The sequence below is a fragment of the Eublepharis macularius genome, chromosome 12 (assembly GCF_028583425.1).
Source record: "Eublepharis macularius isolate TG4126 chromosome 12, MPM_Emac_v1.0, whole genome shotgun sequence".
In the NCBI taxonomy this organism is placed as follows: Eukaryota; Metazoa; Chordata; class Lepidosauria; order Squamata; family Eublepharidae; genus Eublepharis; species Eublepharis macularius.
In genome coordinates this window covers 694,726-715,399 of record NC_072801.1, presented here as the reverse complement: position 1 = coordinate 715,399, position 20,674 = coordinate 694,726, and positions in this window count along the sequence as shown.

The following is a 20,674-nucleotide window of genomic DNA, read 5'->3' as shown; positions in this document are numbered from 1 at the left end:
ACAAAAAGCTACTGGTAGGTGCCACTGTGGGTCTGAGACCAATAAAAGACACTCTGGGCCCTGTACCAGTTCATTACGATGCCCTTTGGGTTGCATGGAGCAGCTGCCACATTCCAGCAGTTGGTAGACCAGCTGCTAAATCCATGCCAGGAGTGTGCAGCTGCGTATATCAATGATGTGGTGGTGTGCAGCAACTTATGGGAAGAACACCTACAGCATTTGGAGGCTGTTTTCACAGTAATAGAGCAGGCAGGGTGGCACCTTAGTGCCAAGAAGTGCAACTTGGCTCAAGACTCCCTGCAGTATCTGGGGCACCAAGTTGGAGGAGAAGAAGCATGTCCTGTACACAGCAAAGTGGAGACATCATGAGGCCTCCCCTGGCCAGAGGTGAAGAAACAGGTCAGCCAGCTGTTACGGCTGGAAGGTTATTACAGCCATTTTGGCCCCCATTTCGCCACATGGGCCACCTCCTCAAAAACGGAGTGTCAGAACTTGTTCCATCGGAGCAGACCCATCAAAAGGCCTTGGACTAGATTCTGCAAATTATGATCAGCGCCCGTTTTAAAGGCACTGAATTTTTCACAACTGCTTATAGTTTATACTGATGCCTCAAGGATAGGCTTGGTGAGCTGTCTTAGCACAAGTACATGAAAGGCTAGTGTATCCCATACCGTTTCTCAGCCAGAAGCTATTTCCTAGGGGAAAGGCCTATTTTATGCTAAAAAGCAGCCTTGGCAGTAAAGTGGGTTGCACTTCCTTATGGTATTGTCCAGGGATGGCCCTACTCCCCCTGGACTTACCTCCAGACCCACCCACCGACCCCCCGAAGCCCAGGGAGCATCCTCTCAAGCCACAGATGAGGCATCAAGGAAGTTAGGAGAGGTGGTGTGGGTTGCCCGAGCCGCCACTGCGGCCGTTGGAGCAGCAGGGATGGCCAGGAGGGAAGATGGCATGGCGTGGCTTCTTCAAGCTGCTACGAAGGCCATCAGAGTAGCTGAGGCAGCCAGAGGACCAGGCAAGGCGGCAGAGCCTGCTCAGGCAGCCACCAGGGCCAAGGAGTCAGGCCAGACTGCCAGACACTCCAAAGCCAATCCAGAAGCCGCAGAGCCGGTGGCAAGGTGGAGCCAGGCTGCAAAGCCAACAGAATGGCAGAGAAGCACCAAAGACGCCAGCACCCCTGCCAGAGGTGAGGAGGGAGGAACCAGACTGTGGGACCACAGTGTGGAGGGTAAGCCGCCTGGGGTGGCGAGGCCCAGCCAGTCCCACCCTCCAGAGTGGGGGAGGGGCCTTGGGTGAAGGAAGCCCAGGGGAGCCCCAGACAGGAGGGGGGGACTGCCAGTCACCCCAGGGAGGGTGTGGCTACAGTTTGGATGGATCCTGGGGTGGTTCCACAGGGAAGCCTATAAAGGCAGGCATTGACAGGGGGCTAATGAGGAGTAGTTGGCAGTGAGCAAGCGGTGTTGAAGGAGGAGTGAGCATGACAAGGAGAAATAGAGAGGGAGCAAGCCTCACCGTCCCAGTGGAGGGAGAGAGGAGTCTAGGGTAATCCAACCCCCTCCTCCCCCCACATCTGAGGCCTTCCTTGGGTCGCAGCCCATGTCGAAGCCATCCTGCAGGGCACGCCTCCTCCAAGCTCTGACAAACCCACCCCGGAACCTGACAGCAGTTGTTTGAGGTGGCCACAAGGGTTCGAAAGCCCAAGGGATGAATCCTCCCAGCCGTCTGTATTACTGAGCCTGTGTGTGCTCGACAGCAAGTTTCCCGAGAAGTTCTGAGGAGCTGTAGCGTAGCGGTTACATGGTTGGGTTGGGAATCAGCACTCTGCTGGTTTGAATCCCACCACTGCCTTGAGCTCAGCAAGTGACCTCAAGTAAGCCCTTCCTCTCAGCCCAGCTCCCCAGCTGTATCATGGGGACAATAATACACTGACCTTGTTCATCGCTTTGAGTGGGCACTAATCTGTCTAGAAGAGCGTTATATAAATGCAGTTGTTGTTGTTGTTTTGTTTTGTTTTGTTGTTAGAGAGACAAAGTCAAACAAATCTGACGCATTTGCACAAATTGCCATATTTTGTGTAGCTAAATTGGCTTCTGCCATCCAGGAGGAGATTTGTGGAGGCATTTTGAAGCTCCCCCCAACCACTAGGATCCTTCCCTCAGTCAGCACTCCTTCTAGTTCATTGCCAAAATGCTTTCAAATCTATATCCCCACCCATAAGAGAGAGAAACCTGGCTTGAAAAACAGGCCAAAGTCCCGTCATTCCTGTGTGGAGCTCTTCACCAAAGTTGGCAGATCAGAGAATTCGGAGCCTCAGGCCTTGCTTTTGGAAGTGCTTCAGCAGTTCTGGAGGACTTTCAGTTTGGGATTCATGGAGGTCTAATGCAGCTCAGGGAGCTGAGCTGTCCGTGCTGCTGTTTGTAGGGGCTGGAGGGGTGCAAACTGCCCATAGCCCCCTGTTCTCAGGCGGAGAACAGGCAAGTACACTCAAGAACCTGAGGGCGCATTGATCTCGGGTGTGAGGGGGGTTCTACACAACGAGCCCCCATCCACCCTTGAGGTCCCACCCGAAGAAAGGTAGCCAAGATCTCTGCAGCGGCTCTGGAGTCAATTTTTGGCATAAGACCTACATGCCCAAGCTTCAGCAAACCAAGAAGGGAACCTGAATCGATTGGATAATCAAAGCAGCGACTACAACCCAAGAGAAACATTTAAGAAGGTAAAGATTGCTCTCTCTCAATACGGGACAGATTACAATAAGAAATAAAGTGACAAAGAGAATTAGAAAACTGCGAGAGACTTGATATATAACTGAGATAACGCCGGCAAATAAATTACTAAAAAGTGACACTGTAAAGAGAAGTTAGCGCGGAAAAACGATTATTGTTTACATACCTGCGGCTAGGAAGAGATAGCGGACTGTGAGAAAGTTTTAACATCGTGAGAACTGCTGTGAAACGGAGAGGAACAGGAAGTGCGTCAGAACCATAAAGAGACTGGTGAGAAGTGGCTTATAAACAACGGAAGTGGAATATCGCCATTTTGAAGTAGGGCAAAGCTGCGACTTCAAGGAAAATGGAAGTAGGCCATCTTTGACAAGGGTAAGGGCGGTTGCCTCAAAATAAAACCATAGAGAAAAGACGCCTGACATTTTGGACTGCGTAAAAACTAGTTTTTAGAAAACCAACCTAAATCTGGACTTTTAAAAAAATAAAAGAAAATAATAAAGTAGAGCCACAGAGTTAAGGAAAAGAGCAGACTTGTGGGAGCGAAGTAGAGCTAGCCTCACAATGTCGAAGAAGGAATGGCAAACGGCGCTGGAAAATGTAGACAAAAAAGTTTCGGAAGGAAATAAAGAGCTTAAAGACATGATGCAAGAGATGGCGAAAAATTTGAAAGATTTTAAAGAGGCACTTAAATCGGAGATGGCAGAACTAGCTAAGAACATGGATCAAGTTCAAAAAGACTTGCAAGTTACACAGCAGAGAGTTAACGCAGAAGAAAATGCAGCTGACACCCTGGCAGATGTGCAGAGAACGGAGATGAGAGGAGTGAAGGGAAGAATGGCCGTAGTTGAATGTAAACAAATGGAAAAACACCTTAGATTTCATGGAATCCCGGAAGTTTTGGAAAAATCAGCCCAAGAGCAGATTTCAGAAATTTTGGCGGGTTACCTGGGTAAAGAAGAAGAGGAGATAGCAGCGCTTCTGGACGTGGCATACAGAATTAATTCAAAAATTGCAGCTCAAAAGAAGTTACCAAGAGATATGATTGTGCAATTTACAACTAGAAATACAAGAGAGTCAAGAACTGCCCAGATCGGTGTTGTTGGAGAGGAAAAAGTACAGAGAGTTGGTCCAGATGTTAAAAGATTTGAAAATCAGATACAGATGGGAAATACCTGAAGGACTGGCTTTCGAATTTGGTGGAGTAAGGAGAAACATCAGATCTGGCCAGGAGATGGAAACGTTTATTAAAGACAATGAAAAAGACTTACCAAACAGAGCTAAAATTTGATCATGGAGTGTAAAATTATATCTTGGAATGTAAATGGACTAAATTCACCTTCTAAACGTAAGACTATTTTCCACTGGCTTTTAAAACAAAAATGTAACATAGTGTGTTTGCAAGAGACACATATCAAAAAGCAGGATGTAAAATATTTGAAACTTGCAAAACTTGGAAATGAATTTGCAGCAGCTTCCAAAAAGAAGAAGAGAGGAGTTGTATTGTATATAAAGGAAGAGCTGCAGCCAAAATTAGTTTTAAGCAATACAGAAGCCATATATATAGCAGTGGAAATAATTTGGAATTCTAAGAAGACTTTGGTGATTGGAATTTACGCGCCTAATGGGGCAAAAGAAAATTTTTTCAAGGACTTACAGAAACAACTAGACAAACTGACCTATGATCAAATAATTCTGGCAGGTGACTTCAATGGGGTTACACATTTGGAAGAAGACAAGAAATCTAAAAGCGCACAGAAAAAAAGAGGACTTTTGCCAAAATCGTTTTTTGCGATTAAGGAACAAGAAAGTCTGGAAGATGTATGGAGGAGACAAAATCCTAAAAATAGACAATACACATTTTACTCTGCAAGACATTTTACACTATCAAGAATTGACATGATCTGGGCCTCCAAAGAATTGGTGGTATGGACTAGAGACGTGGAGATAATGCCCAAGGTAGGCTCAGATCATAATCCAATCATGTGGAGATTCGGAAAAAATACTAAAAGAAGAGGATGGAGGATAAATGAAGACTTGCTGCAGATGGAAGAAAACATTGCGTTGTTACGAAGAGAAACCAAATTCTTTATACAGTACAATTCGAACAAGGATGTATCAACTTATAAGGTATGGGACACATATAAAGCTGTGATTAGAGGAATACTAATGGATTTGAATGCAAGAGCTAGGAAGAGAAAGGAAGAAAAGAGACTTGAAATTATGGAAAAAATTAAAGCCAAAGAGATACAACTTAAGAAAAGACCAGGAAAAAAGAAAATACATCAGGATATGAAAATCCTGCAGGAACAATTGACGGCAAAGAATAACAAAGAATTGGAGTGGAATTTTAAAAAAACGAAACAAGTCGTTTGAAGGTGCAAATAAACCTGGGAAATATTTAGCGTGGCAGTTAAAGAAAAAAAAGGAGAAGAAAACCATAACTAAGATTCGAGAAGAGGACAATATATTGATGGATCAATCTGCCATTAGTAGAGCCTTTTTTAAATTTTATGCAAAACTGTACCAAAAAAAGGAGGTGAACAGAGATTCAATAGCAGAATATTTGGAGAAAACGAAGCTTCCAACAATTTCAGAGGAATGGAAAGAGAAGTTAAATAGGGAAGTGACAGAGGAAGAAATAAAAGAAGCTATACAATCAACAAAATTAGGGAAAGCGCCTGGACTGGATGGAATAACAGCAAAGTTTTATAGAATGATGGCCAATGACCTGACACCGTTTCTAAGGGAGGTGATCAATGGAATTTTGCAAGGCCAAAAGATTCCTGATTCATGGAATGAAGCTAATATATCACTAATCCCGAAAGATGGACAGGATTTGACTAATGTTAAGAATTATCGGCCAATTTTGTTGCTGAATAATGACTATAAAATATTTGCGAAAATTATGGCGGAAAGGTTAAAGGGATGGATGTCGGAATTTATTGCAGAAGAACAGGCTGGATTCCTACCTAATAGACAAATTAAGGACAATTTAAGGACAGTAATAAACGCTATTGAATACTACGACAAGCACTGTGATAAGGAAGTTGGTTTCTTTTTTGTGGACGCGGAAAAAGCATTTGACAATTTGAACTGGGACTTTATGTTTGCCACTATGGAAAACCTGCAAATGGGAGAAAAGTTCATACAAGCAGTTAAAGGAATTTATAAAGACCAATGTGCAGCGATTGTAGTTAATGATGATTTGACTAAAAAATTGAAAATAAGTAAAGGTACAAGACAAGGCTGCCCATTGTCTCCATTGTTGTTTATTTTGATTTTGGAAATTTTGCTGATCCAAATTCGAGAGGACGGTACAATTTGTGGCATAAAAATAAAGGAATTTTCCTACAAAGTCAGAGCATTTGCGGATGATGTAATGTTGATAGTGGAAGACCCAATAGATAACATGCCAAAAATAATGGATAAAATAAAGGAATTTGGAGACTTGGCTGGATTCTATGTGAACAAAAAGAAGTCGAAGATATTGTGTAAGAATATGACGAAGCAAAAACAGCAAGAATTAATGGAGACAACAGACTGTGAGGTAACTAACAAAGTGAAATATTTAGGAATCGAGCTGACTGCGAAAAACATAGATTTATTTAAAAATAATTACGAGAAACTGTGGCAACAAATAGAAAGAGATTTGATAAAATGGAATAAATTAAATTTGTCATGGTTGGGAAGAATAGCAGCAGTGAAGATGAATGTGTTACCACACGTGATGTTTTTGCTGCAAACTATTCCAATTATCCGAGACTTCAAACAATTCGACAAATGGCAAAGAAAAATTTCAGACTTCATGTGGGCAGGCAGGAAACCTCGGGTGAAAATGAAAGTACTACAAGATTCGAAAGAAAGAGGGGGACTGCAACTGCCAAACATAAGATTATATTATGAAGCAATTTGTCTGGCTTGGTTAAAAGATTGGATAACGCTAAAAGACCGCAAATTGTTGGCCTTGGAGGGACACAAAAAATTGTTTGGATGGCATGCCTACTTGTGGTATGACAAAGTTAAAGTGGACTCTATGTTTTTGCATCACTATATTAGAAGAAGCCTTTTCACAATCTGGAAGAAATACAAGAATTACATGGAAAGTGGTATCCCTTCATGGCTGGTACCATATGAAGTAATAGATCCGAGAGCTGCTTATAATGAACAACAATGTTTAACTTATAAAGAGATAACGTCGACGGAACATAGAATATTAAAAATAAAGACACAAGAAGAGTTATCTCAATATGGATGGTTTCAATATAGGCAAATCAGGGATCTTTACAACTCGGACTGTTTAAGGGGAGGAATAAGACTGAAAAACTCGGAGCTAGAAGTGATCTTACAAGAAGGTAAAAAAGACATTTCGAAAATATACAAAATACTCTTAAAATGGCATACGGAAGACGAGACAGTCAAAGTCCAGATGGTGAAATGGGCAATAAACTTTCACAAAGAAATAACAATGGAATCATGGGAATATTTGTGGAAAAACACTTTGAAGACTTCAACTTGTACCAATATTAAAGAGAATGTTTACAAAATGATGTATAGGTGGTATTTAACGCCTAAGAAGATTGCGCTTGGAAATGCAAATATGTCAGATAAATGCTGGAAATGTAAAAAGCATGAAGGATCATTGTATCATATGTGGTGGACTTGTGAGGTAGCTAAGCAATACTGGGGAGATATAATAGAAATAATTAATGAGGTTTTGCAAACCCAAATAAATAAGAACCCGGAATTGCTGCTACTGAACTTGGGAATGGAAGATGTTCCAAAGCAGTGTAGAACATTGCTATTTTACATTATTACAGCAGCAAGACTTTTGTATGCGCAGAAATGGAAAGTGCAAGAAATACCAACTATAGAAGATTGGATTTACAAATTGTTGTACATGGCAGAAATGGACAAAATGACAAGAAAACTGAAAGATCTTGATCCAGGAGAATATATTGCAGACTGGGGGAAATTGAAACAATATCTAGAAAAAAAATGGGATGTGAAAGGAAGACTGTGGCAGTTTGAGAATTATTAATGTGTGATTTTATAAAGGGGAGAGAGAAGTAACTTTACCATTAAAGGGGAAATTTAGTTATTAATCAATCTAAGCTAATATTAGTATTAAGAAGAATGTATTAAAAATAGATAGGTTAAACAGGGAGATGTAGATTAGATACATCAGTAAATTGGAGATATAGAAGAATTTGAATATGCTTAGAATAAGTGATATAATATATATAAGATTTAGAAAAATTATAGTTAAGAGTAATTTAAATAATAAGATGGGCTAAGGGTTGGAAAGCTGTTGGAAGTCTATAAGGAGGGGGGAGGGGGGCTGATATAATTTAGGTAAGATGGGGAATTTGTGTAATATTTTATGTACTCACCAATAAAAATTTTTATTTAAAAAAAAAAAAGGAAGTGCTCCAGCAGTTCTGGAGTTCTCTCACAAGCTTTGGGAAGTCCGGAGGATTTGTGCAGGGAGTAGCACCTTTAAGACTAACCAACTTTACTGTAGCATAAGCTTTCGAGATCCACAGCTCTCTTCGTCAGATGCGTCATCAGATGTGAAGAGGAAGGATCAGCTGCCCTGAGCCTTCTGGATCCCAAAATATTCCTGATCAGATGCACAGAACAGGGAGCTGTAAAAGGAGCCCCCTTCTGCCCCGTCCTCTGAGCAGCGCAGCTCAAGTGTAAAATGCCAGAGTGAGATGTTTATGGCCGGTTTAAATGCTCAAGAACAGGTAGGATGTTGCCAGCTCAGGCCACGTCCTCCGAGCAGTGGATGATGAATTGGCACACCCTCTCAAGGCACCTTAGCAAGCCAGCCAGCCCGCTCCTCTTTGGGAGGCATGCCATGGAAGTGGGCCAAGTGGAAGCTGGGCAGAATCTTCACCCGCTCCTCAGAGCCACTAGGGAAACAGTTACAGAAGACAAGCAACAGCCCAGTTTTGGCCAGGGCAAGGCGATAATACTGAGTGGGCCACAGTTTACTTCCTTCAAAGCCCCGAAGAGTCTTTTCAAAAGCCACCCAAGCCTTGCGTTGGGTTCAGCGAGGCTAATGGCAAATTCCACTTCTTGGAGTGGAGTACCCTGAAGACTAACCCATTGGGGGCGGGCAGAAGCTTTTATGACCCAGAGCCCATGTTGTCAGCCACAAAGTGAAGAATGCAGCTCAGTCCCCAATTCCAGCACCTGGGCAGCCACCGGATTGCTACCAAGTCCGCCTGTGCCACACCAGCACAGCAATGCCTGGAGTGGGATGGTGCAATCAGCAGGGTCCACATCTGGCAGAGCGGGTCCGAAATCGTCAGGAGAGACAAGGTGGAGCAGGGCATGGTGTCCAGACAGTCAGAGCTAGGCAGACCGATGGGCTGGCTCACGGTGAGGCAGTTCCTCCGTGTGCCTGTATGAAGAGCGGAATCAGTCCAAAATGAGCCAGGCCTCTTATCGCCCAGATAAAGCCATCTCTGCCTTGTCTCTTCTACGGCAAACGTCTCACACAGGGTCTGGCCCAAGGAGGAGGCTTTGCTCAGGACCACCCCCTCCATTGAAATCAGATCCAGCTCTTTGCCGGGCAGTTTTCACCCTTGTTTTGGAGCCTTGTAAGGTCAAAGGAGCAGACGGTGCCAGCTGTGCCTGCAGGCCCCTGAACATGCAGCCAGCCATTTGCTTCACGGCAGAGCCTTCTCAGTCCCGACGGGCATCCCCTCAGCTTTGCCGGAGATGGGATGTGCCTCTAGAGCGAAGGGCCCTTTTCAAAGAGGAGGGAGCCAGCTGAGCACAGGTTTCAGTGCTCAAGGCTCCAAGAGGACTTAAACAGAAGAGAGAAGTGACTTTACCATTATACCAATTTATATCTATTTTAATCTAAGCTTGGACTATAATATAGTAGAAAAGGGGTGAAATTTAGAACAGATTTTGTAAAGAATAAGATAGGGAGGTTAGGATAAGTAATATCTTTTTTAGAGTATATGAATAAGGAAATAGTTAAACAAATATACTGATGGGTTATACTATATATACTATAACGCTAGTGGATCAGACTGTATATTATATAATGAATGTGTAGTACAGTGTTGTATGCTGTGCAACGTTGGTGGCAGGGCACACAGTAGGGGTTTTAATACATATTATAATGACGACAGTATATTTGATAGAATATAGGTTTAAAAGAAATAGAATATGTTTAAATTAAGACTTTTGTTATATATTATACTATATTATACTGGTCTGCTATATTGAGGGGTATAAGATTTATACTATATTGATAGTATAACTGATAGATGTATATTATACTGATAGAATATTTAATAGCATAATTGATAGAAGTATATTATATTGATAGGATATTTGATATATATGATAGAATACCTGGGGGGAAAAAATTAGAATGTGCTTAGAGTAAGGGATTTATTAAGTAATAAGAGGGGTTAAGGGTTGGAAAGCTGTTGGAAGTCGATAGAGAGGGGGGAGGAAAAGGGTGGGAGATAGGGTTAATTAGATATTGAGGGAATGAATGTATTGAATTTGAAAAGAATACTCAACAATAAAATTTTTTTAAAAAGGCTCCAAGAGGACTAGTAGAGGCCAGTGATGCCAATACTTGACTTAGCATGAGCATGCAGCACCCTCTACCCATTCTGTCCCCCACTGACTACTCTGAGACACGGCCAGAAACCATGGCAGGGGGGAGAGGGGGGGACTCCAGCGCCCTCCTCCCAGCCCCTGCCTAAGGAATGGATAAATGCCCAGGAGGCACAGTTGGCTCTACCTTCCGTTGGCTCTACCTTCGCACACACTGCTACCCGGAAGTGTAACCCTCGTCCAGTATGCATGCTTTGAATTTTGCTACCCAGGTACAGAACCCGGCACTTACCTTTGTTAAACTGCATCTTATTCAAATCTGCCCACTTTCCCAGTGTTTCAAATTGCACTGAATACTCTCTCTATCTTCAAGCATGTTTGCTGCTACTCCTAGTTTGGTGTCATCTGCAAAAGTAACGAGTAATTCCTTCACACTCTCATCTAGATCATTTATAAAAATACTGAAAAGCGCTGTGCCGAGGACCCAACCCTGTGGCTCTCCAACGCACGTCTCCCTCTCTGTCTGCAAGGGTGTTTGCTACTCCTGCCACTTTGGTGTCATCCGCAAATGCAATGAGTGATCCCTTCAAACCCTTGTCCAGGTCATTTATACAAATACTGAAAAGCGCTGGGCCCAGGACCAAGCCCTGTGGCATTCCACTGGACGCTTCCTTCCAATCAGAACTGACGATATTGACAACTCTTCAGGTGTGGTCAGCCAGTTAGTTCCCTAGCCATTAACCCCCACCATAAACGACATCGACCAGCATTCCCATGATCCAGTAAGCCTGTCACTCAGTCATAGAAGGAGATGAGGTTGGTCTGGCAGGGACTGCTGGGGACAAATCCGTGCTGACTTCCCCATGTTATAATGTCTGCTCCGATATCTTCCCTGGGACGAGGAGTGTGCGATCTGGGTTTCCAATTCTGGAAAAATACCCAAATTGGACCCGATTCACAACGATTCGGGATTTCTGAATTGGCCCCAGCATGCTGGTTCCATTTCGGAAAACCCTAATCAAAGATTCCCGAAGTGATTTGTATCGCTTCAGGAAGCTTCGGGTCAAGGGGTTTAAATGCCCCTTTCTGTGACGCTGCGCAGCGGCACAAAAATGGGCATTATAACCCCCGAATCAGCTGTTTGGTGGCGAGTTCCCTGCCAGGCAGCCGAGTCAAGCTGGCTGTGCAGCGCCACGGAAAGGGGTATTTTAACCCTGCTGGCTTGACTCAGCTGTCTGGTAGGGAACTCCCCGCCAAGCAGCTGATTCATGGGTTAAAATGCAGGTAAAGCTTGCAGCCCCGTCACGCCCTTCACCAGCTGCAGAAGGGATCGGAGGAATCCCTGTCCCCTTGTGCAGCGGGTGAATTGATCACTCCACAGCGGGGCTGCACGCTGATGCCTGCAGCCCTGTCACCTCCTTTGCCCATTCAGAAGGGGTCTGGTGAATTCGTGTCCCCTTGCGCAATGGGCAAATTGAGCGCTCTGTGGCAGAGCTGCAGGCTGATGCTTACAGCCCCATCGCCTCCTTTGCCCACTGCAGTAGGGGACAGGGGATTTCTTGGCCACTTGCACAGCGGGGAAGGGAGAGCTCTGTGGCGAGGCCGCAGGCTAATGACTACAGCTCTATCGCCTCCTTTGCCCACTGTAGAAGGGATCGGGCGATTCCCTGGCCCCTGGTGCAGCAGGCAAAGGGAGCGCTCCACAGCATGGCTACAAGACAAGTTGATGCCTACAGCCGTCACCTCCTTTGGCAGCTGCAGAAGGGGTCAGGCGATTCCCTGGCCTCTTGTGCAGTGGGCAAAGGGAGCACTCCGCAGCACACTGCAGGCTGATGCTTACAGCCCCATCATGTCCTTTGCCCACTGCAGACGGGGTTGGGCTAAGTGAGTGGGGCTAGAAAAGTGTAGCTTTAAACTTCCCATCCCGCTGCTTATTTCACCCAATGGGAGGGGGAGAAGGGAATCTCCTCCCCACCCCCCATTGGGTGAAGTAAGTGGCTGGGCTGGAAGTTTAAAAGCTTTTCGATGTGTTCCGAATCTTTACAGAGCATACCGAAGCCGGTCAATAAGCAGTTTCCGAAGTGGCTTGCCACTTTGGAAATTGCTTCTTTCCGACTTTTTCCCCCACTTGGGAAATTCCAAAGCAGGAAATCTGAATTTTTTTTTTTCCTTGCACACCCCTACCTGGGACAGAGGCCAGGCTGACTTGGCCTGTGGCTCCCAGGATCCTCCTTTTCGCCCTTCATTGAAGACTGGGATGACATCTGCCCTCCTCCAGTTTTCTGGCACATCACTTGTCCTCCGAGAGACCTAGAGGATGACCGACAAAAGGTCTGCAAGCTCTTTCAAAAGTTCCTTAAGCACTCTCAGGTGCACCCCATCTGGCCCAGGGGACGCACTGGGTCTGATCCAGTGCAGCCAGGTGCTTCTCCACAACTTCTCTGCCCTTGTCAACCAGCAGCCCGGAAGCTTTGCCTACCATCACCTCTAGGTGGGCCTGTTCTGTCCTTCAGGGAGAAAACTGGAGCAAAACCATCACAATATGAAGAGAATGAGCAGGATCCAGATTGTTCAGGAGTAGGTTCTGCTCCTGTGCGAGTGTGCTGTGGCTGCTTGGAGCAGGCTGGGATTCCCTTGGCGGCAGAGGGGTCTTTTTGAGTAGAATCTGCCTGAAAAGGTCTCTCCAGGGACTGCTCTAGAGAAGTCCAGTGGGAAAGTCAGAACGAAGCCAGCCCTCCTTGGTTCCCTGGGCTTTGCAGCACATGTCTGTGGGTACACTTCGGAATGAAGCCTCTGCTCTGGATGGAAAGCATGGGCATTCTGTTGTTGCTCCCAAGAGACAGGGCTGAGTGCTGAGATGGCTCTTGTCAGAGGGCCACAATCCAGCTCTGGTGGTGCAGCAGCCAGTTTCTGCTTCAGCCTGCTGGCAAAGTCCTGGGCACTTCTTCTTTCTATTTGTCACCCATAGACAGATTTGTGTAAGGGGAATGTGTCTTTTTGTGGCTTTTCTCTTGCAGGCTTTCTGTTATGGCCAGATCTATGCCCGTCATCATCCATCAACTGCCTGCTTCCAGATACCACTTGTTGAATACCCCCATTTGCTCAGGCATAAGTCCCACTGCCTCCCATGGGCCTCACCCCCAAGCAAGCAGGCTCACAGCCCAAACCCTGAATCTCATGTGGTCATCACTGTGTGAGGGTGGGGGCCAGCCGGCGGGGGCCTCCTTCCAGAGACTGCTGAGCCAGCTTCACGAGCAGGACGCCCTCTGCAGCGGCAGCCTGCTCGGCTGGAATTGAGCCATCTTCCTCGAGGCTGGGCTTGCCATCGGCACCAGAAGGTTAATCTCTTCCTTTTCCCCCAAGAACATTTATCACCAGGCAGTGGATTGTTGTGGGGAATATTGATCAAAAGCCTGTCTTGTTGCTTGGCGGGGCTAAAATTGAGTGCTCTCCTTAGTCAATTGCTTGGCCTTTGCAGATCCACATGGCAGCCCAGACAGGTGCCGGGGGGCCATGCTCAGGCACTAGCTCTGCCTCCTTTCACGGGCCCAACAAGCAGCTCTCACTGGAGCGGACGGGATGCAACAACCCTGACTCGGCCATTCCTACCCCGGCTGGGATTAAGTGCCACATTGCAGGTGGTGATGAGTTTGGCTCTTTTGTTCCCCATAGATCTGTGCTCAGGGTCCAAAAAGCCCTGCCTAATCCCAGCCCCCAGCAAATGAGAGTCCCAGCAGCCCCACGAGGCACTGTGCGATTCCGCATGTAAAAAGGAAAGCTGGTGAGCCAACAGTGAGCCAAGAAGGGGCCAAGTGATGGGAAATGAAGTTCCCAGTTCCTGCCACGGCTCAAGATCACCAGAGGCATTTGTTCAGCATTCAGACAGACCCCTTACATCCCCCTCCAAGTGAGGCATGACTAGGACGCAGATTGCCAGTTGTCTTCAGACATTGGTCCGACTGTAGAAGGAATTCCTCCTGGGAAAGGTCTGGGAGCTCTGAGCTGCCTGTTCAATCCTCATCTGGATTTGTCCCCGGGAGTCGATGCCACTCCTCTTTTGATTGCCGTTCGAAACTGGTCAGGGCCCACTCCTGGAACTGGGTGGGTTCAAGACACTTTCTTTGGCTGCTTATTTTATTTATCAAATTTGTATCCCGCCCTCCCTGCGAACGGGCTCAGGGTGGCTAACAACAAAGGAAAACATTATTTTTTAAAAAATCATAAACAATGATCTAAAAACAATATTTAAAAGCTCAGTACAATACAGAATACAAAACTGGCACCATAAACAATACAGGCTACATCAAATTATCTTTAAAACATGCCTATAGCTATGACACAAGCCTGGGGCAGCCAATGATGGAATACGTGGGGGTGGGGGGGGGGGACAGGCAGGTGACAGTTTGCTCACTCTCAACCAAAGGCCCGTGTGGAACGTCTCCATTTTCCCAGATCTCAATTGGGAGCACGTTCTGTCTGGCCCCGGTTGAGGCCAGACAAATGTCCCATGAGTTGGGGACCATCAAGAGGTGTTTATCCGCAGAGTGCAAGGCCCTGTGTCTGGTTTGGGGGGAACTTTTTCCCGGACAGTTCCCCCAAATAGGGTAGCAACCCTACCACCAGGAGCTGACCTAGGGAGGCTGTTCTCGGGAGTCAAAGGGCAGGAACATACCAAAGGGCTGCAAATCCCCACCCCACCCCACCCCACATGTCTACCCTGGCTGTGTGTTTCCTCCTAGCTGGCTCACCCATAGGGATCCTTTGGCATAAATGCCAATACCAGAAACCAGCTTTTTGAGACCAAGATGTATGAGCCACTGTCGCCCTGGCAGGAGGCAAAATGTTTCCGAGCAAGCTTACACTGAAAAGGTGTTTGCATATCAGAATATTGATTTTGAAAAAAGCATTTTCTATTCTTTTTGTAATCTGGAGAAGCAAAAAGCTCTCTGTTCTTGAAATGCCACCCGCCCCCCATCTCAATGTGAGACACGTTTAATAGGCTCTGGGTCCGTGTGGGCCTGCGAGGTGGGGGAGCAAGTGGCTCTGTGAACCTTGTGGCAAGCTGTGCTGAGAATGCTGCAGAGGCTTCATTAAAAGCCACCCTGCTATAAGAGGACTTTCCCACTCACTGCCTGGAACCTTCTACTCCAGCAGCTCCCCACTGGCACTGTTCCTTGGAGGTTGGCCTTGCTCAGAAACACCCAGACAGTCCAGTATTTGGGGGAACTGTCTGGGAAAAAGTTCCCCCCAAACCAGACACTTGGCTTCTCTTCTTTCTTCTCCCCTCTCTCTTCCTCCGGCTGTGCAGCACTGTAGTCAGCTGGAGAAGTGGCCAGTCAGCCTGGGGGCTCAGGTGGCCTCTCGTGGCTGCGCAGTGCTGCCACCAGCCCGGAGAAGCAGCTAGCCAGCCTGGGCGGCCTTTCTGCCGCTGTGCATCTCGGGCACCTGACTGGCCTCCTGTAGCTGTGTGGCCCCACCCAGGAGTGGCTGGCCAGCAAAGCGTACACACTGCTTTTTTTAACAGGGAAGTGCCACCCTTCCCCCTCTCCTCAGGGTCCGGTATTTCTCCAGACCCCATCGGGCAAACCTACCTGGTAGCAGGCAGGCCATGAGCGTTGGGCTTCTCTGTGAGCTCTTTCTGTGGCAGTGCAGCCAAGATGGTGCGCATCTTTCAGAAGGAGACGTTCAAGGTACTGTTCTGTGGCAGGTTTCTGGGAAAGGAGGCGGTGTTCACAGGGGTGAACGTTGACAGGGCTACCCTATCTCAACTCTAGCTGCTGCCTTTCTCCGGAATTTGCTGTAAAACTCAAGGGCCCTGCACTCCAAAGTTAATTAATAAAAATCCGAACAGATGTAGAGGGAGGGTGTAGCATTTTGATTTTAAAATAGGTTTCCTCCCCACCCCACTTGAGGATTCAAGGAAAGGAGAAACCAGCCGCCCACATGGCAATGTTGTCACACCTCCCTGTGCTTGTCCAGCAACTGCAGGCTGCTTTTTGCCTTTTTGCACCTGTGACGCTTCCCCAAGGCTTCCGAGCCAGGCCACTCAAACTTGGATTGCTGCTGTCCACGAGCGCTCGCCCTCCTGCTGTGTTCCCTCCATCAGGGTGCCTCTTTGTCGGTGACCTTCAGCTGGTCCTCAGAGGGAGGGGCTTGGCAGTAGGGCCTTCTGCTCATGCTGGGCAGGCTCTCATTGCTGTATGGCCAGTGGGCATTATTATTATTATTATTATTATTATTATTATTATTATTATTATTATTATTAACATTTCTAACTCGCCCTTCCCACAAGCGGGCTCAGGGCGAGGTACAGCAGTTATAAAAATATAATACCAATATTAAAGCAATTCATAAAACAACAGTTCATCATAAAATTAACAGATACTAACTGTCCCAAGATGGGGTCAGTTCTAGATTCCTGCCCATCAACATACAGGATACTAGGTTGGATGGCCCTGGGTCCCCCACACAGCCCCTGGCCAGCTGCACCTCCTTGGCCTTTGGGGCAACCTCCTTCATTCTGTGCAGTATTAGCTTCCACTCGGGGACACCAGTCACCTCGTCCCATCCTGATCGCTGGCCTCCTGCTTCACTCCGCCACCCGCTGCCTTGCCTCCGTTCTTGCCGCCACCCTCCTCCCTGATCCTGACAGCCTCCCCCTTTAAATCCCTCACCTCTCTAACTGAGTCCTGCCCTGCTGGCAGCGGCCCAACACCTCTTCTGGCCTGGCTGTGTTCTCTTCCGGATGGGCTGTTGGAAGTGTGGCGACGTTGCTTGGACCCCATGGGCTTGCTGGGAGCTGGGGCACTGGGGGCTGGAGGATGCAACATCAGGCATCCTGCTGAGGCTCGCAGCATAGGAAACTGCACTTCAGGCCATGGCACTAGGACGCTCAGCTCCGAGAGACAGGCTGCCACACACCCTTCCCTTAAGAGTGTCAGTGCTCCCCTTCACCTGTGAGAGTGTCAGTGCTCCCCTTCACCTGTGCAGGCCACCATGACAAAAATCTGCACTAGAGTGCCCATGTCCCGCTCGATGCTGAACTGTGAACGCGTAGAGCTGTAGGGCTAACATCCACTATTGGACCCTGTCAGTCCTTCCTCCAGTGGACAGCTGTGGAGTCAGTCACTAGAGTAAAAAGATTGCAGAGTAAATAATATTTCAAAATACCTCCATAAATCTCCTGGATAGCAGAAGCAAATTTAGCTATGCAAAATATGGCAATTTGTGCAAATGCGTCAGATTTGTTTGACTTTGTCTCTCTAACGATGATGACAATGACAACAACAATAACAATGACAACAATGACGACAACGACAACAACAACTGCATTTATATAACGCTCTTCTAGACAGATCAGTGCCCACTCAAAGCGATGAACAAGGTCAGTGTATTATTGTCCCCACGATACAGCTGGGGAGCTGGGCTGAGAGGAGGGGCTTACTCGAGGCCACTTGCTGAGCTCAAGGCAGTGGTGGGATTCAAACCAGCAGAGTGCTGATTCCCAACCCAACCATGTAACCGCTACGCTACAGAACTGCTCAGGAAACTTGCTGTCGAGCGCACACAGGCTTAGTAATACAGACGGCTGGGAGGATTCATCCCTTGGGCTTCCGAACCCTTGTGGCAGCCTCAAACCACCGCTGGCCTGCTGTGCCTCTGTCTCCCCACAGGACTGTTCTCCCTTCCTGAGTTCCTGCATCTCAGTGGAAATGACATCTTAGAGCAGAACCACAGGTGACAAAAGGCACAGATTGGACCCTTGTCAGCTTCCCTCAAGTTTTGATGGGAAATGTAGGCCGCTTGGCGGAATGTTGGACAAGTGACAGTTGAAAAGTCCATTGGACAGCAGTCGGAGAGCCAGGCTGCAAGACCAGGACGCCCTACATTTCCCATCAAAACTTGAGGGAAGCTGACAAGTGTCCAACCTGTGCCTTTTGTCACTTGTGGTTCTGCTCGTAGAAAGAGTTTTCCCAGGAGCCTTCCAAGAAATCTCTTCCTGAGGTTCCAGGGATCTTCCCTCCGACTGAGACGCCAGGCTTGCATCTCTCCCAGACTAATCCAGCCGACCCCTCCTAAGCTGTCCTGCCTCAGCAGCAGCCAGGGGGGACAGAGCCCTGGGCATGTGCACCCCCCCCAGCCCCTGCTGGCTCAAAAGGAGACCCCCTGCTGTCCTTTTCCCATGAGCAGCTGAGTCCTTGAAAGGAAGCCACGGGTACTTTGTTCCAACTTCCTTCCCACACGCTGTGCCATTGCAGCTGCTTGCCTCCAATTTAGGCACTGGGCAATGTGCTGCAGCCTGGAGAGATCGCCCTCTAATTCTGTGCTGCAGCCCTTCCGAATTACAGTCCCCACCCCAGGGGACAGGAAATGTGCCTTTGCAGCCAATGGGGGACTGTGATCCATCAGGGGTGACAGGCTCTGGCTCCCAGCCAGCCTCCCACCTCCCCACCAGAACCTCAGAACAGCGGCCATGATTGAATCCGGCATCCAAGAGAACAGCAGAGTCTCATCCATCACGGAGCCAAGCCGCCGTGTCTGAAATGGCTAATGGGGATGTTTTCTAATGAAGCTGATCAGAGGAGAAGAACCAGCCCCAGTTCCATAGATATGAGGGGGACAAACGGAAGGGCTTCTTATCAAGTAATTAAATTGTGGGTGTCATTTATGCCTGCATACCTGCCAATATTGCGTATTGCATTTTGTATTCTGTTGTATCATCTGAGAGTGTGTTAACTGTTAAAATGTAATGTACTGGGTCAGTGGGGGTTGACTGTTATCTGTTGCAAAGTATTTACTTTCACTTTTGTAGCAAGTGTCCTTGGACGCAAGCTGCGGGCAGTGAGCATTGGCAGTTGGAACTGCCTAACAGGGTGTGCAGGGATGAAATTGGAGTTCCCATGGCCACAGAACACCCCTCCCCCTCCCTCCCCCCTGGTGTCTGTTCCCATGTAACCAATTGTAACCAATTTGGGACTCCACACTTGGAAGGAAGACCTGCCGATCAAGCTAAATTGGGCTTAGATTGGGGTTTCCAGGGCAACAGAAGGAGTGCAGACAGAGTTCAGGCAGTCCCTGCCTCCATTGCCAATGGAATTGATTGAAGGTACCTGACTGTCTGGCTTCATGAACAGCGGACAAACGCAACGAACCAGGCTTGCGACGACCACTTGTTCCTCTAGAATGGGGTCTCACGAACAGCTTGTTTGTGAACCGACTAATGGTCTATTCGTGACTTTTTTGCGTTCCTAATGCTGTTTGTGCCCATGTCTAATTATGATACTAGCTGATTTGTTTTCAATTCCCTTCCTAATAATCCCTAGCATAGCATTGGCCTTTTTTATTGCCGTTGCACACTGTATCGACATTTTCAGTGAGTTTTCTACCATGACTCCAAGATCTCTCTCTTGGTTAGTCTCTGCCAGTTTGGAACCCATCATTGTGTATTTCAATTTGGGATTTTTGGCCCCAATGTGCATTACTTTGCACTTGGCTACATTGAACCTCATTTGCCACGTTGACGCCCGCTCGCCCAGCCTCGACAGATCCCTTTGGAGTGCCTCACAATCCTCCCTGGTTCTCACCACCCTGAACAATTTAGTGTCATCCACAAACTTAGCCACTTCAGAGCTTACTCCCAACTCCAAATCATTAATGAACAAGTTAAAAAGCACCAGACCTAATACTGAGCCCTGCGGTACCCCACTGCTTACCACCCTCCACTGTGAATATTGCCCATTTATACTCACTCTCTGTTTCCTATTCATTAGCCATTTTTTGATCCACAAGAGGACTCGTCCTTTTACCCCATGACTATTGAGCTTACTTAGCAGCCTTTGATAAGGAACTTTATCAAAAGCTTTCTGGAAGTCCAGGCAGACAACATCTATTGGTTCCCCCTTGTCCACATGTTTGTTCACTCCCTCAAAGAACTCTTAACAGGTTCCTGAGACAAGATCTTCCCTTACAGAACCCATGCTGAGTCTTCCTCAATAGCTTTTGTTCATCAATATGCCTACTAATTCTTTCTTTAATAACAGTTTCCACCAACTTACCCGGTATTGACATTAGACTGACTGGCCTGTAATTTCCCGGATCTCCCCTGGGACCCTTTTTAAAGATGGGGGTGACATTAGCTACCTTCAAGTCCTCAGGAATGGAGGCAGATGTTAATGAAAGGTTACATATCTTTGTCAGGAGATCCACAAGTTCACATTTGAGTTCTTTCAGAACTCTTGGATGTATGCCATCCGGGCCTGGTGATTTGTTAGTTTTTAAATTGTCTATCAGCCATAGGACCTCCTCTCTCATCACCTCCATCTAACCCAGGTCTTTCAACACTCCTCCCGAAATCAGCA